This window comes from Phyllostomus hastatus, unplaced genomic scaffold, assembly GCF_019186645.2.
Source record: "Phyllostomus hastatus isolate PE091 unplaced genomic scaffold, TTU_PhHast_1.1 phas_contig_234, whole genome shotgun sequence".
Taxonomy (NCBI): domain Eukaryota; kingdom Metazoa; phylum Chordata; class Mammalia; order Chiroptera; family Phyllostomidae; genus Phyllostomus; species Phyllostomus hastatus.
This window is the reverse complement of record NW_025333775.1, coordinates 349,987-358,556: the sequence shown is the minus strand read 5'-3', so window position 1 is coordinate 358,556 and position 8,570 is coordinate 349,987. Positions and strand designations below refer to the sequence as shown.

Below are 8,570 nucleotides of genomic sequence, written 5' to 3'. Positions count from 1 at the left end.
AAATTTTATATAAATGGAATTATATAGTATGTCCTCTTTTTATCTGTCTTCCTTTATTCAACAGAATTACTTTTATGAAGTGAAAATTACATAACACATTTTAAAATTAATCATTCTAAAGTGGCATTTTATGCAATCACAATGTTGTGCAGCTGCAAAACCTATGTAGTACTAAAATATTTTTATCACCCTATAATACTCAGTACACATTGAGAGGTTATTTCCTACTTTACCATCACCTACTTTTGGAAACTACCAACTTACTTCTGTCTCCTTCTTCTCCTCATCCCCTGTTTCATACCAACTGTCAATTATTCCCTGCAAGCCTGTACATCTGGTGCTCCCACTTGTCCCAAAATAAGGGAACTAACCTGAGACTTCAAGTATTATCCTTATTTCCTATCCTGTGTCTTACCCCTGATGGCCACACAAGTCTTGGAGAATGGAAACCCTACTTCACTGCACCAGCTCCAATGGCTCCTCCCTCATCAGGTAGGATAGACCCTCATTCATATTAGTTAGCTTCATTTTGAGCCACCCACAAACTCTCCCCTGCATGGCACTTTAGATCCCCTGGAACTTATAGTGCCTATAAGCCCCAAACTTCTCAAGCATTAGAATTTTTCATGCAGATTCAGAGCAGAACCAGAGCAGTCCCCCATCCTCCATGGCTCCCTTCCATGTTCACCTCTACCTCCATACAATGCACCTCTGTCCTGGTCTCCAAGAAACTCAGACAAATACAACAGAAGTCCCCCAAAACAAGAAAGGATTCAAACCAGAGGAGAGGTTTTTTTCCTATTTCTTAAATTCTGGTCAGAGGATCTCTAAGGACAGGCATGTAGAACTTGGGAAAATGAGAAAGAAAACAAAGAACAAGGACACATATCTGGCCTGAGCCAGAAGTCAGAGAGGGCTTGAAAGAGCTTGTCCACTGCCAGTCTGTGTGTGACTCAACTGTACTAGACATGTTGAGTTTTATGACAAAATATCTTTTACAATCTCTGTGATCTTGTGTTTTGAAAGCACAGTGAAAATGGATGTGGGATGAGAACACTGTTAATAGGTCACTGAAGAAGTGCACTGAAATTTTCCAGTAATATTGTTTACTTCATAAAACTGTCCTTTAAGCCAAATGTGCTAGCTCATATACAAGATAAATTATAAGTAATGGAGTCCCCATAGATAAGGCTGTTTTATAATTGGGATCATATCTGTTTGTCCAGGTCAAAACTTTCTCTTTTCTGTTTCTACTTTATCTTTTTTCCTATGTTCCTCTCCACTGAAACTGTGAAAAGGGGTCTTTTATAAATTTAGTAGAAAGCAAAAAGCATTCTCATGTCTAGATAATTTGGCTATTTAATGCTGCCTGTCTGGCTGCAGCATCAGCTAAATAATATCTCTCTCCTTCTATTTGCTTTCATGGCAGCAGCTTTAGAATGTTCTGGAAGTTTAAAAATCACCACTTGTTCCCATTTCTGTATGACATCTAGCAGTTCAGAAACTTATTTTCTACTCTTTATGTACTGCCCTGAGAAAGTTCAGAAGCCTTGCTCTTTTTACAACATTGTAGAGCTGTGAGCTACACCAAGGGCATAGCTACTACAAGTGTAAATATTGGCTATTTGATATTTGGCTAATTGACAAGTCTGAGTTATAACAATTCATTCAGTTTGTTGATCATTTCTTATTCAGATACATAAGAATGCTCAATTATGTCACTTAAGTCAGAGGGGAGGGAGAAAACTGGTAAACTTTTTTTTTAAGATTCCAGCCACTAAAGAAAAAAACAGAAGATTTGAAAATATAATAAGGATTGACCTTGTGAGCAACATAAAGGGACCAATGAATTATAGGTAAGGGATGTCAAAGTAAAACAGGTGCCATATAAATTTAAAGGGGCAAGAAATACTTTATTCAAGAGCATGCAACAGGGCATTGAGACTAAACTCAACTCCTCTGGAACAAAAGGCTGGTGACATTTGAAAACAGCAGAAGGAATCATAGGCATCTGCATTTGCTAATGGGCTTTACACAGAATTAAAGTAAACTTCCCCCTGAAATTCTGAGAGAAAGTCCTTTTACATCTGGCTGTAGAGGTCTCCACTTAAGTTAGGCTTCTATTCTTCCACAGAGCTAGAGCAGAGAGACACCAGGAAGGTTATATTTCACAGGGATGGGCCCAAACCACCTAGTCAGATATCCTCTAGATCACAACACTGGCAAGAAGCATTTGGGGATACATATATATTTCAGAAAGTTAGAGAAAAAAATCTGCAATCACAAATTGCAATTACATTTCTAGAGAAAATGTTCTATAAAATTTGAGGTCAGAGGCCTGTATTTACAAACACCTGTCAGAAGATTAAAGATTCTAGGGGAACATTAAGGCTTCTAAGTCATAACAAAACTGCTTTCTGCATAATGGGGTGAAATACAACTAAATCTTATTCAGACAAGACCCAGTTTGCATCTCTATTAGTGTCTGCAATTTATAAAGAGATGCAACTTCCCAGCAATTTATAAACAGCTACAAAAGACCTGAGAGTTCCTGGGCAGAAGCACGATCAGATCTCAAAAAAACCATGCTTTGGAGTATTTTTTTATGGAGACATTACATTTTTTTTTCTGCAGTCACCTTTCCTTTAATCAACATGAGGTCCAGGGAAGGAAAGTATACTTGTTCCTCCAACATGGCTGCTGTCATTAGATTTCACCTGAGTAGTTATGTCAGTGCAGAGGAGCTGACATGCACTACATAGTTTGCTCTTATGCACGTCCTTTAGTAAGACCTAAGATGGGAGTTTTAACAGCCTCTTGAGCTTAGGAAGCCTCATCCTCACACTTGACCCACAGTCTCTCTAGCTTTACGTGATGCTCTTTTCCACAGAAGTTATCAAAATACCCATGAAGTGAAACTTAGCTTTATAAAAGATAAGGTCACTTCTAATTCTGTGGGCATCAGTCTGAACTAGGACATTTAAGCCAAAGCTTTAGGTTTATTAAAAATTAATTGCAAATGTCTCCAATTAATTTTTAATTAGAAAGTGCAGTAACAAGACTTATGCAGATAAGTCTGTTTCCACTCAGGAGTGAATCTCAAGTGGGCCTTTGAAATTTTGAGGGAGAAATAAAACTGTGAGACGAATATCATTGTTATAGCCAAATCTGTGTTCTCTTGCCTATTCCCATTGCCCACAACAGTGTCCACATACCCGACACACATTTCCCTGGTGAAGGCATTAAACTCAGTTTTCTGTGAGCTGATCATGTACTTCCACCTGCCATCAAACAAACACTTCTTGTCTTGTGAGGAACTCTGCATCACCTCCACCATGGACAGGGTGCAACTGGGACCAAGCAGAGGTGGATCGGGTGTGGAATGTGACCTTCAGTCAACAGTAAGGACAATGTCAGCACACATTTTTTTTTGTATTTATTTACTCAATGCAAGACATCTAAGGACAATTTACCTTGACAATAAATCTATTAAAAAGGTGCAAAATTGATCAGAGTTTGATAACATAGAAGAGGAGAACAGGCTCACTCATATTTCACATCCATCTCCAGGGGGCACACTTTCAGTAGAACTGATGGGTTGGAGACTTCACACTGGTCATCCCCAGCATCCTCTTTCCTCATGGCGTCTATGGTGAGGTTTCTGTGGTTCTGGAAGAACTTTGTTTTTCTCCTTTGTTTTTCTCCTGTCTTTCTACAGATTCCTGCAATGGAACAAACACAGGTTAGAACCACATTTGTGTCAAGGTCATAGCCACAGCAATTTTGTGCTCTGTGACTGTGGTGCTGAGTGCTAAAAGGGTAGGCACTCTCAGGGACTCTGTGGAGAAACAAAAGTCATGAGTGATTGTGAGTGGGCTTGAGACCTGGGACCACACTGCGTCCTTTGAGATCTCAGCCTCTCTCAGTCCACACTGAGCTCAGTGAAGTTCACCAGAGGATGGTCCTGCCTCTGCAGAAGGACTGTTATCTTTCTTCAAATGACAATCTGTATAAAGAACTGTGTGCTCTTTCTAAGCACTGGTCACCTCAGTGTGAGCGCTAACCTGTTCCTGCAGAGGCAGCACAGCGAACCCCTTTCCAGCCCATGAGTCCTACAACCATATTATCAGGGAAGATTATTTGCTCTCATGAGGTTTTATTAATCCTTTCCCAAAACTTTCTTTGGCTTCAAAAAACATCAAATACCACAAGTCATGCAAAATTCCACATGAAAGCTCTGACAGCTGTGGCTCAGAGGATGGAATGTGGACCTGCAATTCAAAGGGTCACCTGTTCCATTCCCTGCCAGGGCACATGCCTGGCTTATAGGCAAGGTCCCCAGGGGCAGGGCATGTGAGAGACAACCAGACATTTTTCTTTCTATGGAGAAAGAAAGGACCATCCTCTGGTAAACTTCACAGAACTCAGTGTGAACTGAGAGAGGCTGAGATCTCAGAGGAAGCAATGTGATCTTTCTGCCTCCATTCTCCTGTCTCTAGAAATAAATAAAGACTATACTTTCAGGGATCATTTCTATAGTTCATTAAAAATAAATAAACAAAATGTTTAAAAATAAGTAAGAAAGGCAATTCCATTTGTAGTGTTTGGAGAAAATTCCATAGTGTTTTCCAGTGACTGCACCAGTCTGTATTCCCACAAGATTGTACTATGTTTTCCATTTCTTCACAACCTTTGCCAGCACTTGTTTTTCCATTTGGTTTTGATGGCCATTCTGAGCAGCATGAAGTGATATCTTATCGTAGTTTGAATTTGCACCTCTCTGATGGCTAGTGACACTGAACATCCTTTGCCATGTCTCTGGGCCCTATGTATATCCTTCTTTGAGAAGTGTCTCCACTTCTTGGATTATACCCTAAGAATCCTGAAACACCAATTCAAGACAACCTATGCACCTGAATGTTCAGCAGCACAATTGACAATAGCCAAGTGTTGAAAGCAATCAAAGTGCCCCTCCATAAATGAGTGAATCAGAAAACACTGGCAAAACTACACAATGGAATACTATGAAGAAGAAAGAAGGAGCTCCTACCCTTCATGATACTATGGGTGGATCTACAGAGCATTATGCTAAGTGAAATGAGCGATGTAGTTGGTGGCTAAGTTGTTTAGAGGATTGCTTTGTGCACCCAAACCCTGCAGCTCAATCTTTGGTGACAGCACATACCTAGGTTGCAGGCTCAATCTCCAGTCAGGGCGCTTATGGAGTGCAATCATCCAGCTGTCCTTCTTTACATCTCAATATTTTTTCAAAAAGTTCCATTAGCTCACTCCATTCTTCTCTCTCTAAAACAACAAAAATGAAAACATGGTCAATATCATTAGGAAAATGCAGATCAAAACTCTTGGACTTGCAGTTGTCACTTGTGTTGCTGGGTGTGGGTAACCCTGCTGTGCAGGTAACAGAGAGAACATTGTCCTGGGTGGTACTTTCTATTGCTCCAAAGGCTTCTGCAATCAGAGTTGACAGGTCTCAGCTCTAAGCCAACTTGAATCTTTAAAAGAACAAGGCAGAGTTCTGGCCAAGATGGAGGCATAGGTAGAAACCCTTCCCTTCCTCACACAACACAAAGGAGGATAGCATCCAATCTAAAATCAGTGAACAACAAGATGTGCCAGAAAATCAAACTGTGATCTTCAGAGTCTGTCTACACTCTGCGTACCTGAATTAAATGTAAAAACTGAACCTGAAACAAAATGCAGAGTGGAATGGAGTAAGTGTCTTGGGCTGTCAGTCCTGTGTGTGAAGTAGGAGTCACCCCTCACAACCCCCAGTCATCAGAGAGCAATCACTCACCATATATATCAAGTTGCCCCAGTGCTGTTTCTGTTTTTGAATTTCGAAGGTGGGCCACTGCAGTATACATTCCTTCATGCTCCTTGGAGACATTTTTCAATACCAAGGATCCATCATAGGTTATCTCCTCTTTTCCATTGGATTCAGGACCACATAAATGGAGACGTGATTTCATACTATAAAACGCAATTGTATTATTTTGGTCCGTGCCTTCCCCCTTGTACCACACAATTGCTACAACCCCACCAGGCATATCCCAGATCTGCAGAACCGCATCTTCCCCTTCGGTAGCAAAGTTTGACAAAACTTTGATTGTGGCTGTGGTGGGTGGGCTCCAGAAGGTTAAGAGTGACACTAGGAAATAAGAAAAAAATGCATCAATATTTGCATCTATGTATTGGGACAGAAAGATGAGGCCCTGAATTCTGAATGAGTCTCTTTATCTTTCAGCCTTGGTCTATTGGTGCGTGTGTGTCTTCCATGGTCAAGGTCAACAGCATGGCCCCCATTACTTCAGCACCTCTGAAGCTGTTGTTTTTTATGTTTCAAATACTCTTCTCTAGGTGTTTGTCTTGGTAACCTCCTCTCTGTGCTTAAACCAATGCTCGCATTCAAGCCGTTTTGAAAGACATGTTTCCCGATCACCTTCTCTAAGGATTCTGTGTTCACTTTCTATCCTGCCCTGCTCTGTTTTTTTTCATGGCTGTTTTGGATACCTGACCTCACATCTATACCTTTCCTTGTCCCTCTGTCCTTCATAGAAAGTGGACTTTCTGAGAGCAGGCCTTGCCTGATCTAGTACCCCCAGTAACTACAACAGCTTGAAAATACCTGGGGATGAATCAATGAGTCCTGTACCTTCTGGGGCTTATTTGCCCATATCTGGGGTTTGCAGTAAAGACAACGTCTAGTACCCCTGGTTAATTTTTTCTGGTGTTTCCTGACATGAGAAAGTGTGTCAACAATAAATCATTATTATTATACCAGTTTTCATAATTCAATACTAAGTGATGAATAACAGCAAATGAACAGCATCCAGGTTTTCCTGCCTCCCACCACCTCCAGATTATGAGATTTTTTTCTTGCTGAGCACCGTTCTCTATCCTACTCTTCCCTTTTGTCCTTTACACTCAGGTCCAGACAGAAGCCTTCCTTCTTCTCTCAGAACACTAGTCTGTTCAGCATACCCCAGCCAGTCTCTGTGTCACATCCTTAGTCTATGCCAAAGAATTGTCCCCTACTTACCAACCAGTAGGAGCCCTTGCCAGTGGACAAGTCCTCTGTGGGTAGAGACTGAAAGGGACCACATGGTGAATGTTGTCTGCTCTGTGGCTGCCTCTTTGACAGAAACTTGACGTTCAGCCAGGCTCACGGGCAACTCTGTCCAGAATGATGCAGTCTTCTGTGTGTCCTACCCTTGGCTGACCTTTATTCTGGGGCAAGATTACAATTCTTGTCATGTGAGCTGGGGGCAGGGAGTATGCATATGAACATCTCACTCCCTGCTCTAAACTTTGCCATCCTTGGCTCTTCTAAACAGTGCTGCCCTCTTATAATTTGTTTCCCTGAGGCCTCTCAATACCACACACACACACATGCAACACATCCACACATGCATAAACACACACACACAAACACCCATGCTCATGCTGTACTTGGAAAAGCACGAGCCTGGGGATACTAGGTTTAACCCCCAGAGGGGTTTCTCCACAGCTTCCTGTCAGGTACCCAGTAGTCTTTCGCACAGTGCTCTCTTGCTCTCTCTCTCTCTCTCCCTCTCTCTCTCCCCCACCTTTGACTCTTCCCTTCAGAGAAGTAGTTCTTGAGCTAAGTCACAGAAACCTGTCACAAGGAAGTCACTCTTGTTGTGCATCAGATCACCTATGAAAGATTGTAACGTTGCAATGTCCAGGTGACCCCTCAAAAATGCAACTTAAGCACCTGTCCAGCTAATGTGGGTGTCCATTCAGAGGGAGATCCCTTGATGTAAAAGTAGAAGTAACTCTCCTGCTCTCCTGTGCACAGGGGAAGTCTCCAGATCCTGTTAAACTACAGACTCTGGCTGGGTGCAGTGGGCCAGAGACTGTATCTGACAAAATCTGAGGGGAGGTTGATCTGAATGGCCTGTGGAGCTCACTTGGAATCCCAGGGCTGACAGGGACACAGGTGTCTTCAGAGGATGTCATACTAATGCCAGAATGGCCTCTGCTGTGTATTTAGTTTGGGTCTGTCAGCGCCAGATGGAGAGCCCCAGATATCATCAAAGAAGGGACTACTTGTTTGTGACACAGAAACCCAGCTGAGCACCAAGTCTTCCCCATGTTCTCAAAAGCTCTCTCATTTTGTTTGTTCCTAAATGAATGTAACACAAATAACTCTGGGACTGAGAAGTGGTCAAACTTGGTGATAATTTCAGAGGGGACCCTCCTTCTATCTCAGGTTGTCAACAGACTCTTTTTTGCTTCCAGGGATAAAAAATGAAAGTGAGAATTCTCAGTAGGACATGCATTTTTTGGTGTGAGTGGGAGATGTTCTCTGTGTCCCAGGAAGAAGGGACTATTGTGAAAGAGTGTATGTCTGTGGGCTGCCTGGTTCTCAAGGGACAGTTTCAGGTAGACCATTCCTCTCCAAATCTGTTTGTAGGACCTTTCCTTGTGGTGCTGGCTGTTGGGAAAACCTCTCAGTTTTCCCTGGGAAGATTCTTTGTCATCATCACAGTTGCCCATGGATGATGCCAGGCATGGAGAAAAGAGCA

General features: G+C 42.1%; 1 long non-coding RNA gene across 1 annotated transcript; it reads right to left on the bottom strand.

The window, feature by feature from the left end:
- Window positions 1-3,505: 3,505 nt before the first annotated feature.
- On the bottom strand, window positions 3,506-7,095 carry LOC123817908. Its single transcript, XR_006785556.1, has 4 exons — window positions 7,061-7,095; window positions 5,816-6,169; window positions 5,186-5,304; window positions 3,506-3,722 (listed from the first exon to the last, which is right to left on the bottom strand). It is a non-coding gene; the product is annotated as an uncharacterized LOC123817908 (long non-coding RNA).
- Window positions 7,096-8,570: the final 1,475 nt, after the last annotated feature.